At 36.5% G+C, this 20,794-nt stretch overlaps 1 long non-coding RNA gene across 2 annotated transcripts; it reads left to right on the top strand.

Moving 5' to 3' along the window:
* Nucleotides 1-6,213: 6,213 nt before the first annotated feature.
* On the top strand, nt 6,214-19,944 carry LOC104235808 (uncharacterized). 2 transcript variants are annotated; one of them, XR_011405493.1, is made up of 4 exons: nt 6,240-6,467; nt 6,557-6,656; nt 18,731-18,811; nt 19,518-19,944. It is a non-coding gene; the product is annotated as an uncharacterized lncRNA (long non-coding RNA). The 2 variants fall into 2 exon arrangements; XR_713274.2 differs by lacking the exon at nt 18,731-18,811 and having other exon boundaries at nt 6,214-6,467.
* The last annotated feature ends 850 nt before the right edge of the window (nt 19,945-20,794 follow it).

Below are 20,794 nucleotides of genomic sequence, written 5' to 3'. Positions count from 1 at the left end.
ACGTGTGTGTGCTCGAACTTATTTGTGGAAAAATTGGCCCTTTAGGGTTCTTAGGTCCTTATATTCATTGTGTATGAATGTGTACTTGATATGCTTAAGTTTCCACTTACTAGTTTCACCTCTACATGCTCTAATTGGAATTAATTGCTTATGATTCATTCTTATTGCCTATTTGACTCTTATTTTGCTTAACTGAAGATTTTTACCTCTTCTATTGTCATGCTATCTTTCATAACTGCTCGTATTTATTGGAAATCATTATTATCTCCTCTGTAATTGTTTCATCTTAATTGAGGTTATGATTATCTTCTCGCTACTCATCCTTAATTGAAATATTTGTATATTCTTCGTAAATTGCCCAACCTTAAAAGAAGTTTAGATATCCTATATTTTGTTGACATTTCCTTATTTGGAATTATTTGATTCGTTTTATCTTCCTTGTTGTTGAATTACATATTGTGGGATCGTTGCTTCATATTATTTTCTCCCTTGGTGAGTTGTTCTCATTACGCTTAGTATTCTCTATTATGGTTATTCCTTGTGAGCTAGTTTTAACGTCTCATTGTGATCGAAAGTTCTTGAGTTGATTTACCTGTCGTGTTCTTGTATATATTGTCATTGTTGCTATTGTACTTTTTGTGGTAGTGCACGAGGTTTCTGCCGTGCGGTTGTTGATATTGTGATGCACGAGGTTTCCGCTGTGCGGTTGTTGTTATGGGGGTGCACGAGGTTTCTGCCGTGCTATTGCTACTATTGATATATTGCACATGCGGCGTGACAAGGCGAGGTATATATATATATATATATATATATATATATATATATATATATATGCTTATATGTTGGTTGCGCATGTGGCGAGGCAAGGCGGGAACATTATGATGCACGTGTGGCGAAACAAGGCGAGCACTTATTATGTTATTATTAGCACACGTGGCGAGACAAGGTGGGCTATGTCAGGGATTAATTGTGATGATTTGTGATGGCCTGGGGACATTCTTGTTAATTGATATTGTGTTATGGTACGCTTACCTGTATGAGCTTTATCTCATGGAAGTTGTGATGAAACATCTTACATGTTGTCCGTTCTTTTCCTTATGCTTATTAGCTGGTAGGAACTATGTTAAAGCACATACACAAGCATATACGTAGTTGAACACTCCTATTAGATGTGAAGTCCTCCTGATTTTGCTGAGTATAGATGCACACCCTTGTTTACTTGTTATATATGTGAGAGTGGCTCTAGTTAGAAAGTGAGTTGTCAGCATGACCATGAGGTGTGATGGGCGCATAGGATGTCAGGTGTTAGATTTCAGGTACGGAGACTCGTGAGCTATAATTTGTCCGAGATTCGGTACTTCATGGAAATTGTTGGATAAGACCTGATGTGAACACTATCGTAGGATATGAGTTATTGCTTACCTTTACTATATTGTGAATTTAGGATTTGGGTTTGTGTTTTTGCTCGCTCTTCTATGTCATTATTTTGGTATATCCGTTGTTACTTTCTGTTTTCTTCCCTTATTGCGATTGTAGTATTGTTAGCCATTTCGTGGAGTCTTTATATATACATCATGTTTCGTTGTTCCTATATTTGTATATTTTATTGGACCGGTAGGTGTCTTAACTATTCCTCCTTACTACTCCACCGAGGTTAGTCTTGATACTTATTGGGCACCGATGTGGTGTGCTCATGCTACTCTTCTGCATATTTTTGTTGTACAGATCCAGGTATCAATCATTAGTAGTTGTGCGGATCATTGCTGAGGAGATTCAAGGTAAACCTGATGTTGTGTTCGCAGGCTTCAGAGTCACCTTCTTACTTGTATTCAACTGTTTTCACTCTTTTTTGAACAGTTATATTTAGAAGTGGTAGCTAACTCTATAGAGGTTATGACTTGTACTACCGGATTTTGGGAATTATAAGTTTTGTAGAGATTTATGCTTCAAGACTATTAAATTTCATTTATTATTGTGGTATTTCAGTATGAGTTAGGGTGCCATCACGATACCCAAACGGAGGGAAGGTTGGGTTGTGACAACCATTCGAATGGCAATGTTGAAAACCTAAGAATCTCCTGTAATCATTCACCTTTTCTTTGGAAATAAAAGGTTCAAAGATAGCCACGAAGTGAGTGTTGTTGATGTCAATTAACCTCCTAAGCCTGTGAATGGCTTTTTTGGACCGTACTCCCCTTATGTTCCAAAAAATACACTAATCATAAGAAATTTCCGGGGCATTATCCTCTCTTTGTTTCTTTTTTGTGAAGGGTGTGTTCTATTTCTTTGACTTTTTTGTTACTTTTTCTAGTTTTGCTTCTCCCTCTTTTAACAATGTATTGGTTTCCATCATCTTGACTTTCAGAGACTCCCTATAAGTCTTCATTTTTTGTGTCGCTTCCTCTTGTGATGTTCTTATTGATTTTGTTGACACTTCTTTATGATGTCTCTTAATTCCTCTCTTTACAATTCAAGTCAACAACCAAATTTATACTAGGTAAATTTCTTATTTTAGTTGGCAAGGTAGAAGTGTTGGAATCACTGCAGTTGTGGTAGTCCTTCTCTTCTGCCTTTTTTTCTTCCTCCTCTCTGTTCATTATATTTTCAGCTCCCTGTTGTCATCCTGCATATGTATGTTAGGCGCTTCCTCCTTCCCTTGCCCTTCTTTCGTCAATATTTCATCAGAATTGGACTATTTTTCATCATTTTGCACAGCATAGCCATCTTGGTTCTGTAATTTGTCCCTAATCTCCGCAATGGATTAGTCATTTTGTTTGCTCGTCGATGAAGAGACAACATTCTTTTTGTTACTGTTTTGGGCAGGTTTGAACCTTATTTGCTTTTCTTCTTTGGCATCTTCTTGGTTTTCTTCTTCTTAGTTCTTTTTTTCGTGCTTCTTTCCTCCTTATCGATAATGGTCTTAGAGTTGTCAACCTCATCCTCCTGCTGCATTTGACCAGTGTCCATAGTCTGAGAATCAACTTGAATTTTGTCTTCCTTATCAACATTGTTATTATTATTCGTCTTGTTCATAGATTGAGCATCGTCCTTATTTGTTGTTTCATCTTCATTTCCCTCCTCCTTAACTTGATTGGCCATTTTCTTTTCTAGCGCCCTGCAATTGACTATGTAGTGGCCCAATATCCGACAGTGTTTGCAATATTTCGGACGCTTCATATTCTAATTTTTCAGTATAACCTTTTAACGAAGATTCGTCATATTCCTGTCCCACTAAAATACTTTGTGACAATAGCTTCAACAGGTCCACCTCCACTCTAATTTTGGCCATACTAGGCCTAGTTCTACCGATAGTAGCAACATATAGAGCAAGGGGCATACCTACAGAGCTCAATAACTATTTTATATAATGCCAGTCATGCATATGGAAGGGGAGAGCCGGCAGAAGAGCACAAGCCAGAGCGACTGGTAGATCCTCCTCTGGTTTTAAGTTCGGTGACCACTTTTGTAGCCACATTTGCATTCTGTCGATTTCAATTACTCTTCTAAACCAAACAGACTTCCAGTCATCCTCGTTGAAAAGGTAGATGAAGACGTTGTGATTGTCATACACCCCAATTCCGGCCGTCCCTTTTAATGGAACAATTTCCTTAAATCTTGACCTAGTTCGGTCAATTTGGGGACGGGGTCGAAGAAATCTTCCCACAATTGTGTACTTACATGAATCCGCCATTATGCCATAGTAGTCTTTTGCTTTGAATATCACTGCCGGCATGCCATTTTGAGTCGTGTGTCTTGCTATAAATTTTTCTTTATCTTGCCGATTGGGATTTGGATGGGGGATCTAAGAGGATGTAGATGGGGCAGTGATGGTGTTTGCATATGTTGGTTTTCCTTGTTTAGGATCCTCTCTGATGGTCGATTCGCCTGTTGGGGGCGATTGTGCTGTCGTACGCACCGGTGGGAAGCCTCCAGGCAGCTCCATCTAGTGGAGCGTGAGTTGTACGTGCAAGGTCAGGGGAAAAGAAATAGCCGGTTTTGAGAGAAATGTTTTTTAGAGAGAAAGAGAATAAAGTTAAACGGTATATGGATTAACTGACTTAAAACCATATACTAACTAGTATTAACAACTGCTTTTAAAAAAAAACTAGTATTAACAACTTTTGGATCCTGAAATAGGGCCCTTGAGAAAAGCCTTTACCTGCTTGGGCCTTGAGCAACCCACGCTGACAACCACGAATAAAGGTCTTTTTAGAAGTATTTCTTTTTGGAAAATTTACTTAGCTATACTATAATAGAAACCTAATTATCATCTTTAATTAGATTCTTTTGTAATTACATTTATATCTATATTTATAATTTATGTACAAAATCTTATAAAAGAAGAAAATTGAAAATCCCTTAAATTTGGCCATTATTTGTTATTATCCACGATACCTACCCCCATTTCCAATAACCCATCCTACATTTTCAATTCTTTTCCTTTTCCAACAGATTTCAAACCCAATATTTCTCTTTCTTACTAATTATCCAAAATTTCTCTTTCTTTTTGATTCTTCTTATATAACTCGTTCAACCTTATCCTTCTCTGTATTCTTAATTTATATGACATTTTTTATAGAGATCTTCCCAAATTGCCATGTCTTTACTAAAATTTTATGGGTTTGAACTTCGATTTGCAACTAATCTCTTCACTGATAGGTAAAAAAAATCTGAATTATATTATAATTCTATTAGATTTATTTAAGAATTGTACCACAATTGCATCAAAACTGTATGTAACTTATAGATGATACATCAATAACCAAAATAATACTTGATACAATACTAATATAATTATAATACCATGTTATATTATATTTTTAGTTTAGATTTGTGACTAAAACTTGAACAAGATGAAAATCCTAATTGTATCATAATTTTCTAGAAATGCATCGTGATTATATTTTAATTGTAGTTGTACCATAATTATTACAGAAATTGTATACAAATGTATGATAATTGTATTTTCATTGTATATTACTACGAGCATTTGTGAGTTTGAGACCAATTTCACAAGTTGTATCGGGTATTGCTTTGGGTGTTAATGTACCATTTACCAGTTAGACACAATTGTGATACAAGTATGATATAATTATATTTTAGACATTGATATATCAGATACAATTCAAATACAATTATGATACAATTCCTACAACCACTTCTTTTTCGAGTTTCATCAATCTGAAATTTTACTTAAAACAAACTCTATACTTAACTAATCTCCCTCAAAACTGAGATATAATTTCCAAAGAATATTTTTAATCATTTGCAAGAATATCCAATCCAAACAAATAACAAAATCTAAAAATCTGAATATAGAATTCAAAGCTTCAAAGCATCTTAATGGAACGACATTAAGAATAATTCTGGCAACAATCTGAATGTTTCTTCATGTTCAATGTTGTCTAGTCTCCCAGCAAAAGAACGACGCAATTGACAATTTTTTTAGTAATATAGAGTTGTCGTCAATGATAGGAAGAGAGAAGATGGAGAATTTGGTGTAAATTTAGGGATTTTGATATAAAAAAGGAGAGAGAAGCGGAGAGGGAAAAAATGGAAAGGATGAATTTGAATATCTTAATTGAAGACACTAATAATGGAGTGAAAACCCTTTAAGGGGGAATATATACAATTTGTAAGAAAAATTTAGATACTTATTAAAAACTACAGAACATCGAGAAAATAGGTAAATAAGTTTCTATTATAGTATATATAGAGGAGAAACTCCCTTTCTTTTTAGAGTTAAAGTTTTATAGGAGTAAGTAAATTAACAACGTGAATAATTTCTATATTATTTGTGTAAGTTATTCAATTAAAGTTAAAATTGAATATTTCTAATTGCTATATCAAGTATGATATGAAATAACTTGTTATAATAGGCTAACTTAACATGGTAGCGTAATAATTTTTATAGTATTAATGCCCAGAATCCAGTTCAAATTTTAGGCTAGTTTCACTAAAAAGAAAAGGGACTTTTTGCGGCAACATTTAGTGGCGACTCTATTTGTTGCAACAAATATTATACTAGTAGCGGCGACCGTTAAAGTCGTTGTTGAAGGTAAATATTTAGTGGCGAGATTTTTACGTTGCCACTAATATGTGCTACTAATACTGAAATTTTATATTCTGCTAAGAATATAATTTTGGTTACGTAGTTAGCAGCGACTTGTAAATAGCCGCCTCAAAAAGGCAACTTGTAGCTACTTGGTCACTCCAAATAGATTAATTGATTTTGTCTTAAGATAAAAAGTACTACAAAGAATGTCCAAAAATATCAAATGTTCTCTTTGCTAGGTTTTCTTGCTCCAATACTAGTTCTTTGCTGCACTTCTTCTTTGTAAAATTCTAAAATTTTCTCTACTCGACACCTCAGAATCTCTCAAATCGCTAAAATTACAACATGTGAACCATTCGGTAGAGACAACTCAAAAGCCCTAATCACACATTGTGAATTGTGACTCCATAAGGTATGTGCTCAAATCCTAAATCATTTACAGTGATAATTATATTATCAGATTTTACCTCAAATTTCTCTGACCCACTTTAGAATCTACAGGAATAGCCTATCATCTAAAGCCAAAGAAGGAAGGAGGAAAGTTCAAAGTTTGAAAATCATTCTGAGGGTAAGCTATTCGAAGCCATTCGAAGGTTTGAAGGTACAAAATCTATCTATCTCTACTTTTATTTCCCAAGTTTGTCGATTCTCGGTCTTAATAGTGGTCTCTCAGTTATCACTTTCTCTGGATGTGGTGAAAGGTTTTTTCTGTAAATTCTAGGCCTTTTGGTGTTGTTATTGTGATTGAATGTTCGATATTAAACTGGGTATCTCAAATTTAGTAATTTTTTCAAAGAAAAGGGCTTTTTTAAGGTTATATTTACCTGGATTTTTAGCTTTGAAGATATATTATGTTGCTTTTTAAGTATCTGAGTGTTAAGAAATTTCCTGAAGTGTTTAATTTCCATATCATGAGCATTATTTCTTGTTTTAGTCCCTCCCTAATTCATTTATGAGCATTCTTCACTTCAGCCTAATATATTCTACTCTTTGTACATTCTCTATGTATGTAGAAAAATGGCATATGTCACGACCCAAAATCCACTAATCGTGATGACACCTAACCCAACCCGCTTGGTAAGTCAACTAATAACTATCCAATTCCATTAAAGTCAACCAAACAACTAAATTGAGAAGTTAACTAAATTTTATACATTCTCCAAGGACTGATAGTATAAATCATGAGCTTCTAAGAATAGATTTCATAAAGCCGATATGAAGAAAATATATCTTCTGTTTGAAAAATACATAAACAGAGTTTTATAAAGCTAAGGCGACCATGAATAAGAGGCAGCTACATCAAGGACGCAGGTACACCTTCAAATCCAACAACCATCAGCAACATCGGCATCCGGAATCTGCACGCAATGTGCAGGAAGTGCAGTATGAGTACAACCGACCCCATGTACTCAAAAAGTAACAAACCTAACCTCAGGTTGAAAGTAGTGAAGAGCTAAGACAGGATCAGGTCCAAAGCCAATATTTCCACAACAGTTCATAACAACATAAATGCAAGTATAAAAGAGATATCTCAAAAGTAAAATACTCAGCTCGTTCACAGTTCCAGAAAATGGTCATGCTTTTCAAATATCTCAGTGAAAGAAAATCCTAGATCTCTTACGAAAATGCCAAAAGTACGAGTAAGTTTGAAAACTATAATTTTCCAAATATCCTTTCCAAAATAAATAAAATGTTTTATTTTCTTTCCAAATAACAAGTATAAAGTGCTTCTCCATATCCACATATCAATGTATATAATAAGTCATGAATGACGTGATACTATATAACATGAGGAAGAATGCATCTCTATGCCTATATTTCATGTATGCATGGGAATGCCATGTATCTCAGAGATAAAATATGTACTCGCACTCTCAGATTACACAATGTCATTACCTTGCATCCTCTCTTACTAAGCTCAATGCTCAGCACACTAAATCACTCAGCGTTGTATAATAACTGTTGCGGCGTACAACTCGATCCATATATATGTATAGTCAACTGCGCTCACTGGGGGGTGTACAGACTCTGGAGGGGCTCCTACAACCCAAGCACTATATCGCTGCGCCGTGCAACCCGACCCAATATCGTTGCGGCGTGCAGCCCGATCCATATATACTCACAATCAGGCCCTCGGCCTCACTCAGTCATCACTCTCTCTAGTCTCGCTCACAGGCTCAAAATGTCATGAAACTAGCCCGACAACAATGATATGATGCATCAATAACAATATCTAAGACTGAGATACGATGTGAATGCATGAATATGACTGAGTACATCAATGGAAATCAGTGAGATGATAGCAAGAAATAACCACTATGGGTACAAACAATATCAGCATAAAGCCTAAACATGATATTTAGCATGATTGACAGCTCAATTACTTTATCACATGATAAAAATACAAATATCAATAAAAGAGGGCCATTATACAGGGCCATGGGAACAACAGAGTCCCATTTCACTGGGTGCACGCCCACCCGCCTGTCACCTAACATGTGTTTCACCTCAATACCAATCACATAACACATAGTTAGTGGTTTCACACCCTCAGCACTAAGCTTAGAAGAGTTAGTTATCTTAAACAAGCAAATTCCGACACCGAGTAAGCCAATCAATGCTCCAATAATCCCATCAATTGCGTTCCGACCTCTGAATGGCTTGAAACTAATAAAAAAACTCAAATACATCAAACAATGCTAAAGGAACCAATTCCAAACAAAAAAGATCAAATCTTTAATCAAAAGCTCAAAATCGGCCAAAAAGCCCATCCCAGGCTCGCACCTCGAAACCCAACAAAAAGCTCAATATCCGTCAACTCATTCAATTACAAGTTCAACCATACTAGTTTCACTCAAATCTGATTCCAAATCGGTGTTCAAAACTCAAAAATTCATATTATGAAACATTAGGTCAAAACCCCCAATTTCTTCTTTAAAATTCATCTACCAAAAACTAAAATCGAAGATAGTTTCATGAAATATAACCAAAACCGAGTAGAGAACACTTACCCCAATTCATGTACTGAAAAGCGCCTCGAAAAATTGCCCAATTCCGAGCTCCCCAACTCAAAATATGTTAAATACATAAAACTCTCGTTTTAACAATGTTCTGCCTCATTTCTTGTGCCAAAATATCTCGAAACTCACTTTTGATAACTCCAATGGATTCCTTGTGAAATTCTAGTCAAGTTAGATTGTTGAATTACTCCATTTGACCTTATATTGAAGTAGATATGTTGGTTTCAATATTTGGAAATAGTGCAAATTTTTTTAAATATGTAGCAGTGGCAATTTCCTAATTAATATGAAACAAATCTGGTAACCCAATTCTTAGTAAAATGTCAATAATATCCTCATATGATGTCCAAATTTGATGATTCTTTTTGCTATGGCTCCGTAATTACGATATGGATCTAATGATTCAATAAAAATAGAAATCGGAGATCTTTTGTTCAATGTGGTACCATTTATGCTTGAAGAAACGACGTCGAAACATAAGAAAAACGAGCGCAACACAACCCAAACCTATCTGAAATTCACCTGAGCCCCTTGGGACCCCATCTAAACATACCAATAAGTTACATATCGTAATACGGACCTACTCGAGGCCTCAAAACACACATAACAATATCAAAACAACGAAATGCACCTCAAATCAAACTTAATGAACTTCCGAACTTTCAACTTCCAAAAACTTATACCGAAACATATCAAATCAACTCGGAATGAACCCAAATTTTACACACAAGTCCTAATACATCATACGGAGCTACTCGTCCCCCCAAACTACTGAGCGAAGTGCAAAAGCTCAAAACAACCGGTCGGGTCGTTACATCCTCCCCCATTTAAACATATGTTCATCCTCGAACATGCCCAGAGTTGTTCCAAAAGCCAAAAAATCGTTGTATAACCTTACCATGCACATATTCGGGGGTGATCCGATGTCACCTTATCCCATATAGGTCTGATAACATAGCATGATTGAAATTCCTTAACCCAACCTAGCCCATAAGCCTTAGAATCAAAATTCTAACATTCGGAATTTTCTATAAGATTAGAGTCTCGCATCTACACACTGTATAAGTCTGAACAAGCTGTATCAAGCCATACCCGTAACTCAAGACGTAATCATATAATATACCTCAAAACTCAAATACTTATAGCGATAATTTCTAATCACAGTAGCTGCTCAAAATAACCTAATGTCGGTAATAAACCTTTTATCAAACAAAGCCTCGTTCTAGCACCTTCATATACTGCCAATGATGAAAGGAACACACAGAAACTCATAACATTCACCAGATTAACAAGTTGTGGAATTCTCTCTCCTTTGATAGGAACTATAGCAAATTTCTAAGCCGATCAACAACAATATCCTTCCAACCATGTTGTAATCAATTCCAATAGTATTCATTCTATATCTAATAACCCAATCTCATCCAACACGACCACTCTAGCGACATGACACATCAATACAATTTGAAGCCACAACCCATGCAATCCGTGCACCAATAAGTAATAGTCCAAATATACTCAAAACATAAAAATGACTCAAACGAGGGAACCATCCCGCAAGCTCAACGAGTACTGCTACAAAGCAATGCTAAGAGCCTATCACACACCGCAAAAACCAAAACACATGAATCTAACACAAAGGGTTATACCTCAATATAACTTTGCTGCAATGTGTGACCCTATCCCAATGTCGGTCCATTTTATATTCCTCGAGCCGCCTTGCTCAAAATCAATTACCACACAAAATTTGACATCAATTACCCAAAGTACATTACAATAACCACAGAGGGCAAATAACATAATGCCATTATCCGAAAAGAACACAGCCAACACGCGATTAATCACACAATACCCGAATGCTCATCTTGCTCAAATTTCTGTTATAAACCCAAATAGAACCGCACCATGTGTGCTTATAACCAATGATTCACAACTCCTCGTAGCATAGAAGAGTAACTCATAGGTCATTTCAGAACACGAACAAGCTTAATAACAACCGAATAACATATCTCTCAACAATAGCAGTTCGGTGTCAACCAATTGACCCCCAAATCAACTCTAGTCATCCATAAATAGATAAATAATCCTCCGAAAGTCTACAATGACTGAATCATAACACATACTATCAGCTGGATAGCTTTGGCCACACTTTATAGTCCACAACAATGCAAAAATCTGCTTCTGAGAGCTCCCAGTCTACAAATCCATAGAACACATGAATCACCATATCCGATCCCAACTCCACCGCCTGAATGTCTAACACATCTCTCATACACGATCATCCCGTGAGGAATACTTCTATAATTCTTCTATGCCACAAAGAAAAATTTGAACACCGACAGTCGATCAAATAGGAGAATACCATAGCGTGGTATGAACACCAACGTCGATCCACATACAGTCAATCATTCTGCGAGGAATACTTCTATAATTCTTCTATGCCACAAAGGTTTCCGCAAACGTGTGCATACCATAGCATACATAATGCTACCGACTGCACTGGCATAAGGAATCTTTGACATATGCTCCACCTCATCCTCGGAATGAGGCATTTGTAACTCTGAAAGTTTAAAATAAGGAGCTAATGTTATACTTACAGGCTTGCACGTATGCATATTGAATCTCTCGAGAACCCTTTCAATATACCTCTTCTGAGAAAGATGTACAACACCGTCTTCTCTTAAAATCTCCATACCAAGGGTTTTCTTTGTAGCTCCTAAATTCTTCATGTCAAATTCCTTACTCAACAGTTTCTTCAAAGCATTTATCTACCTATCAAATGCACTCCTTGAGAATTCATGTGTAGTCATGAATGCATCAAACCTCTTGTACCACTGTCTAGGGGATTACTTCAAACCATCCAAAGACTTCTTTAGTTGGCATACGTGATCTTCTTTTCCCTTAGTTGGCATATGTGAACACCAACAGTCGATCAAGCCATACCAAATAGTAATTGTTAGTGGAAACGTAAAAGAAAGAACACAAGATTTTACGTGGTTCGGATCAAAATAATCCTACGTCCACTAGAGAACAGTTGCCTTTTTAATATTAACAAAGGAAGGGGAGATTTCACAATTACACTAAAGAGAATTTCTCTCTTAAATCTTTACTCACTATAATGTATTGTATTATTTTGGGATGGTTCTACAAATAAAGGAGTGCATCTATTTATAGAGGTAAAGTCCTCCTCTTGATGTCATTGATGACATCAAACTACCTCCTCTTGATGTCATGGGTGACATCAAAGGAGGAAGCTTCCTCCTAGCATCCACACCAACTCTTTCCACCGACTCTTCCAATTGGCACGCCATTGTTGACTAAACATAAACCAACACTTTCAGTAATGTTATTTACCTAGTCATTTGAAACTATCCATGTTGCCTAAGGACTCATGACCTCCCCTTCAAAACTGAACCGTGATCTTTCACATGCAAATCTCAATCCTACACAACATACCGCATATATACTATGCCATCATACGAATAATAAAAATTACTATACATCACATGCTCCTTATGCCAGTAGAAAATATACTTCTCGAACCGTGGTAGAAACTATTAAAATTGCTTTGAAACCCATTTGCACATAATTAAGCCATCAGAACTAAATCTCTCTAACTCAACCAAGCTACGCAAGTTACCAAAACCCAAGAGTATCGCCACATAACACCTATAGAAACCCATCACATCATACGCACCCAAAAAACCTATCATATCCATTACTATGCCGATCCAACCTACTACTAAGCTATCATATTTCTTTGAGTTCCTTCTGAATTACCTTCAAATTGATACTCCTCCTCGGCATAATACCACAGTCCTCAACCAAGACTCACCACACGACACCCTAAGATAAACCACACCGCCCTAAGGCTCATAAGTTGCTGAATGCTCTTTTAATCACCCCAAAAGTACCACAACCGAGATACCCACTTTGAAGAGACCTTCTGTGAATTTAAAGTTGTTCATTTTACCTTCCTGATACTGAATGTAGAATCCATAGTGATATAGAAATACTGTGGATCTCAACACCATCCAATGTAGCCCTCCGATTCTAGCCATGTACAAATCTGCAAAATTCTCAATTGCCACATTTAGATCTTACATCCATTAGAACCATTCTTGAGAGTCTTCCACTCTACTCAGATTTCAATTAAACTGATCAAACGAACCGAATGACCTGTTCCCCATTAGCACAACAACACCCAAGGAAGTAATCCACTTTTCTAAGCAACAGAGTGAATCCCTACTCTATGCACGCTACATCCTTTACAAATAACAACTCAAATCATTCCGTGATTCTCATATACTCATAAAGTTTACCCAGAATTTCCTTTACTCAAGTCATCCTCGATCTCATGCTTTGCAGAACATAACTCATTTACAAGTATACCTCAAACCGAAACCAATACAACACATAATCGTGACATCAACTTATCAATAGCGGACTCCTCCACTTGGATCAAAGCCATGGATCAAAACACACCATAACTCCTAATGCCCATACTTTATTACAACCATAATATCGTAGGGAGATTCAACTGATTCCTCCATAAGCTCATGTAACACAAACCATATAATACCTCAAATCATTTGCAAATCTCGTATTCATCCTTGTAATAGTCAAGCCAACTTTCACAAGCGATCCAAACTCAAATTGCACTACATATAATTCACTGGTAAAAGAGAACTCTCAATGAAACAACATAGAGATCACACAATCTCAGGACATCCCGTAGGAGATAACCCACCTGCTTAGCCTCAAACTGACATCTTTCTATACCCTTCCACAATCATAACTATTACGCAACCACTTAATCTTCCCGAGTCTGAACTCATGTTACGACATGAAAATCTACTTCTCTCCTCAACTAAACAACATGAAAAGGATCCTTCAACACACCCATAACTCGAGACTATACGTCAAATCAAGATGGAAATCAAGCACCAAATAACTCTTTCTACACCACAAGAAAACCCTTCTCGTCACATTCAAATCATATGAACACATCTCGCGGTCACATCATACTCATCACATAGCCATCCAGCCACAAATTCCACTAATAGGGACACTTCCGGGCATATAAATCCAAAAGCACATGCTCACACAATCAACACCTCAGTGCTAAAGCTATAGTCAAAACTTAGCCTCAAGTACTCCAGACTGGCCCATCATCAGCATACTGAAATTACATCTCGCACCTCCTCCATAGAACCACAAGCCATCGATGAACAACTGATACCGAGCGCTCACATGCATATACGAATACGTGGAAGGAATTCAAAGAGTTACGCTTCAAGCTGAATCAATGTCGCACGATAAGGAAAGAAAGATGGAAAGTATATCCTAAATGTCCTGTAGCCTCTCGAAGATAGATATGGATGTTGTCATACCGATCCGCAAGACTCGACTAGACACTTGCTCATGACTTGTCGAACCTATGAACCTAGAGCTCTGATACCAATATGTCACGATCCAAAATCGATTAGTCATGATGGCACCTAATCAAACCCGCTAGGTAAGCCAACTAATAACTATCCAATTCCATTAAAGTCAATAAAACAATTAAATAGAGAAGTTAACTGAATTTTATATTGGAACAGACACAAATACATCTCAATGACACACTACAAGAGAATCAATATCTAACAGCATCGCAATTGAATGACTCAATTCATATCCGACAGTATCAAAATCCCCACATATCATACTTCGAAGCACATCTTAGCTCAAAATGAGACAACCACATACTAGGGAAACAACATAAAGATGGTATCATCATTAAGAATGTTGATGTTTTCAAACAGAAAAATGAAAACTTCGAAAGTTCTTTGAGATAACCTGATTTGACAAAGAATATCAATTATATATGCTGAGTTTAAGACGTGACTCACATTCTCTCCTTCCTGAATTACATTCAAGTATGTTGTAATGACCTGACCAGTCGTTTTGAGCATTTGCACTTCGCTCAGTAATTTGGGGGCACGCGTAGACCCATATAATATATTAGGACTTGTGCGCAAATTTTTGGTTCATTCTGAGTTGATTTGATATGTTTCGGCATAAGTTTTTGCAAGTCGAAAGTTCGGAAGTTCATTAAGTTTGATTTGAGGTGCATTTTGTCGTTTCGATATTTTTATGTGTGTTTTGAGGCCTCGAGTAGGTCCGTATTATGATATGGAACTTTTAGGTATGTTTAGACGGGGTCCCGAGGGGCTCAGGTGAGTTTCGGATAGGTTTGGATTGTGTTGCGCTTGTTTTTCTTATGTTTCGACGTCATTTCTTCAAGCATAAATGGTACCATATTGAACAAATGAGCTCCAATTTCTGTTTTTATTAAAGCATTAGATCTGTATCGTAATTACGGAGTAATAGAAATAAGAATCGTCAAATTTAAACATCGTATGAGGATTTTATGGTCATTTTACTAAGAATTGGGTTGTCAGATTTTTTTCATATTAATTACGAAATTGTCACCGCTGCGTATTTAAAAAATCTGCACTATTTCCAAATATTGAAACCAACATATCTCCTTCAATATAAGGTCAAATGGAGTTATTCAAAAGCCTAACTTAACTAGAATTTTACAAGGAATTCATTGGACCTATCAAAAGTGAGTTTCGAGATATTTTGGCACAAGAAATAAGACAGAACAATATTAAAATGAGGGTTTTATGTATTTAACATATTTTAAGTTGGGTGCTAGAAATTGGGTAATTTTTCGAGGCGCTTTTCAGCATATGAATTGGGGTAAGTTTTCTCTACTCGGTTTTGGTTATATTTCATGAATCTATCTTCGATTTTAGCTTTTGGTTGATGAATTTTAAAGGCGTAATACATACGGAGACACCTAAAGTTGGCACGATCTTTCACTTAGATACTTAAACTAGACCTCTCTTTCCAATTAGACACTTTTCCTAGGCAATTCTCATACCAATAAGACACGTTTTTTGCTGGCTTATTAATTAACCAAGCGCGTGTTCTGCAATCTCCGTGTACGTGGCAAAAGTAACCATTATAAATCGTGCCACATCATTTTATTTGTCCACCTCACTGTCCACCTCAGCTATATAGTGTTATTTCCACTAAAATACAAATAACTAGCCCTAAACAAACATCTAAACATATTACCAACCCACCCCTCCCCTTCGTCATCTTCCCCAACGACCCCCACCCCCTTCCTTTCCATCTTCATCTGCAAACAAAGTTGGCTCCCCTTCTCCTTGAACTTGAACCACCCCAAAAGACCCTTCTTCTCCATCCCTAAAATACCAGCCAGCGCCCACCCACAAACGACCACTACATCTCCACCTCTTTCCGCTGCTCAAACCTAACACACACAACACCAGCGACTGAATCTCTCCGCTGGCAGACCCCAGCAGTCGCACCGTCTTCTTCAGCCTCATTGTCTCCATCCTCGCCACCAGAGCTCGTCGCAAAACGCCACTCTCTGCTGCCCAGAAATAACCACACACACACGCATAAATAGTGAACAGACAAAGAAAGAGTGACGAGAAGGAAAAGAGCTAGGTTTAGAAAGGAAAATTTCTGTTTACCTTCTTCATTATCCAGATTTCTTGACATAATTAATTTCAGTTCTGGCAGCTGGGTTAGGCTTCTTCTTCTTCACTTTATCCTTTTTGTTTTCTTCCAATCACAAATACTCACCTTTTCGTTTTCGGCTGAATTTGAATCTGGTATGGGATTCGAAAGAAGAATAGCGATTTGAGTCGGAGAAGATGACGGAAAGTGGAGGAGGCAATGGTGGAAATGGTGGTGGGCATAAAGAAGAAGAAGGAAATAAAAAAAACCAAAACAAAATCTGTTTTTTGGGCTTTTCACGCGCCCATATTGGGTGAAACTCACTTTATGTGCCAACTCAGCAAGAAGTGTTTAATTGGAACAAAGTTCATGTAACGTACGTGCTCAATAGGAACTCTCTTAAGTTCAAGTGTCTAAATGAAAGATCGTGCCAACTTTAAGTGTCTCCGTATATATTACGCCAATTTTAAAGAAATAATTGGGGGTTTTGGCCTAGAGTTTCATAATATGAATTTTTGAGTTTTGAACATCGATTCAGTATCGGATTTGAGTGAAACTAGTATAATTGAACTCGTAATTGAATGGGTTGACGGATTTTGTGAGTTTTGTCGGGTTCCGAGGTGCGATCCCGGGTTGGGCTTTTTGGCCGATTTAGGGCTTTTGATTAAAGATTCGACCTTTTTCGATTGGAATTGGTTCCTTTAGCATTGTTTGCTGTATTTGAGTTTTTTTATTAGTTTCGAGCTATTCGGAGGTCAGAACGTGCGTGATGGTATTCTTGAAGCATCACTTGGCTTGCTCGGTGTCGGAATTTGCTTGTTTAAGATAAGCAACTCTTCTAAGCTTAGTGATGAGGGTATGAAATCCCGAACTATGTGTTATGTGATTGGTATTGAGGTGAAGCACATGCTCGGTGACAAGCGTATGAGCGTGCACCTTTTGAAATGAGACTCTGTTGTTCCCATGGCCCTGTATAGTGGCCCTATTTTGTTGATAATTGTGTTTTCATCATGTGATAAAGTAACTGAGATGTCAATCATTCTAAATATCATGTTTAGGCTTTATGCTAATATTGTTTGTACCCATATTGGTTATTGCTTGCTGTCATCTCACTGGTTTCCATTGATGTACTCAGTCATATTCATGCATTCATATCGTATCTCAGTCTCAGTTGTTGTTGTTGATGCATCATATCATTGTTGTCGGACTAGTTTCAAGACATTTTGAGCCTGTGAGCGAGACTAGAGAGAATGATGACTGAGTGAGGCCGACGGCCTGATTGTGAGGATATATATATATATATATATATGTGTGTGTGTGTGTGTGTGTGTGTGTGTGTTGATCGGGCTGCATGCCGCAGCAAAATGTGGATCGTGTTGCATGCCGCAGCGATATTAGGCCGGGTTGCACACCGCAACGATATAATGCTTGGGCTGTAGGAGCCCCTCCGGAGTCTGTACACCCCCAGTGAGCACAATCGACTATATATATATGGATCGGGCTGTACGCCGCAGCAGTTAATTATACAACGCTGAGTGATTTAGTGTGCTGAGCATTGAGCTTAGTAAGAGAGGATGCAAGGTAATGACATTGAGTACTCTGAGAGTGTGAGTACATGTTTTATCTCTGAGATACATGGCATTCACATGCATACATGAGATATAGGCATAGAAATGCATTCTTACTCATGTTATATAGTATAACGTCATTCATGACTTATTATATACATTGATATGTGGGTATGAAGAGACACTTTATAATTGTTATTTGGAAAGAAAATAAATTTTTTTATTTATTGTGCAAAGGATATTTGGAAAATTACAGTTTTCAAACTTACTCGTACTTTTGGCAATTTCGGTAAGAGATCTAGGATTTTCTTTCACTGAGATATTTGAAAAGCATATTTTCTAGACCTGTGAACGAGCTGAGTATTTTACTTTTGAGATATCTCTTTTATACTTGCATTTATGTTGTTATGAACTGTTGTGAAAATATTGGCTTTGGACCTGATCCTGTCTTAGCTCTTCACTGCTTTCAACCTAAGATTAGGTTTGTTACTTTTTGAGTACATGGGGCCGGTTGTACTCATACTGCACTTCCTGCACATTGCGTGCAGATTCCGGATGCCGATGTTGCTGATGGTTGTTGGATTTGAAGGTGTATTTGCGTCCTTGATGTAGCTGCCTCCTTGTTCATGGTAGCCTTAGCTTTATAAAACTTTGTTTATGTACTTTTCAAACAGAAGATGTATTTTCTTCATATCGGCTTCATGAACTCTATTCTTAGAAGCTCATGATTTGTACTGCCAGTCCTTGGAGAACATATTTGACTACTCAGGTATATCAAAAAGGAAATTAAAATAGACTTCAGCATTTATATATGTAGGAAAGTGAAACAGAATGATGGAACCTGCTTACTGCTTTTGAACTGAATCTTTGGTAGTGTTACAAGTAGAAAATACTTGTCCTACTTTTTATTTGATATTGTTTCCCAAATATAGTTTGAGTTTCTTACTTTAATGGTTTCAAACATTGAAAAGTATTGAATATGAACTGAATCAAAAAGTTACAGGGGTTTAGTGATATTTTTGCATCTGGCTCCAATTCCAGATGGTTGTTTACTTTTTATTTTATTAATATATCAATTCTTTGAAGGAGGAGTTAACTTTCTAAATGCTGATAAAACGGTAAGCTGTCAAGAAATGTGTTAACATGGTTCGCTGCATCTTTTATCATACAATAATATAAATTTTCAGTGATTCAGTTGTTCTAAGTGTTTCACAAATATAGTTCATGATGCTTGTATCTTTAATTTCGTAAATAGAATCAGTACTGAAGTAGAACCTGTGCTTTACTGATTAAATTTGGTATGAATATCAAACGTAATATTACATTTGTGTTTAGGATAAATCTGAAGCTTGTGGCGGGCTGCGAAAGCATAAGTTGCAAGCCTTTGTGTTCAGTACTATGCAAAAGCTTTTTTGAGCATGGAAAGCCGAGTTGCAAAGGAATATGGAACAGGAGTTGCAAAGGAGGTGGGAATAGGAGCGTGAACAAGTGGATATAGAACAATAAGCTGCTTTCATGACCCGAATGCAGCAGGTACTGCTAATATTTTTGTACTCTTCATGACCTGGTATTATCATAGAAGGAAATTGGATTCTATATCTTCAACATGTGGCTTTTTATCTGAATCAACCTGAATAGACTTTGGAACTGAATTGTAGTAATTACTGATACTTGTGTTTTTTGTTAGAATGAATAAGATATTGTAAGCCTGCATTATTTACATGCTCTTTTAAATATGGAACTTTGAAAGAGGCTTCTCCGATCTGATGTCTTAGCTTCTTCTAAAGCTTTTGACCCTTATGTTACAGCAGTAAACTTCAATTACACCAAAGCATGAAACTAGCAAGTTCCATCGAACTAGGTCCATTTTCTGCAATTAAGAAGTTTACTTTTTCTGGTGTCTTTTCTATGAAAATAATTTGATAGTGATAATATCAAGATTATACCATATCCTTCCAGGATTTAGGGTGAAAAAGATTGTAAACAAGTCTTATGCACTTATTTATAACATTAGCATGTATCATCTGTTGAATATCATTCTTAAGATACATTCCATTTGAGCAACACATGATCTGTTTACTTGGTAGAATTATTGCACATTGAATTTCAGATGGATAGATATATGAACAATCTTCTTTCTGATGGAATAACTCTCACACAAAGTACACTGCCTTGTTCTATTTAGAGTTGATCTTTCATTTATGTCTTGGGATTATTGTCACCCCTTTTACTAGTTGCATAAAATTATGAGAATTGTCAAAGTGATCTTGTGTTTTTTTTTTTGGGCCATATGTATATGCGTAGAATGAAAATGAACAATAATGCAGTCTGTATTGTAATATACTTTTTAGTAATGGAAGTAATTTTAATATTTTATTTGAGAAATGCTTTTGGGTGTTTGTTGGACAATATTGGATTCTCTTAATACTTGTAGGCAATTGATAGAAATATATTTGTATTTTAATTTTTGACAATTGGTTGCCACTAGAAATGTAGTATAATTTTAGTCATTATAGTTGCTGAATGAATAAGTTTTAGTGGCGATAGAACCTTGTCACAAAAAATTAGTTGTAGCGAATTGAGATAATGCTTTTTTGTAGCGACTACAGTCG

This window comes from Nicotiana sylvestris, chromosome 2, assembly GCF_000393655.2.
Source record: "Nicotiana sylvestris chromosome 2, ASM39365v2, whole genome shotgun sequence".
In the NCBI taxonomy this organism is placed as follows: domain Eukaryota; kingdom Viridiplantae; phylum Streptophyta; class Magnoliopsida; order Solanales; family Solanaceae; genus Nicotiana; species Nicotiana sylvestris.
The sequence above is the reverse complement of the archived record's forward strand: the minus strand, read 5'-3'. Positions and strand labels throughout refer to the sequence as shown.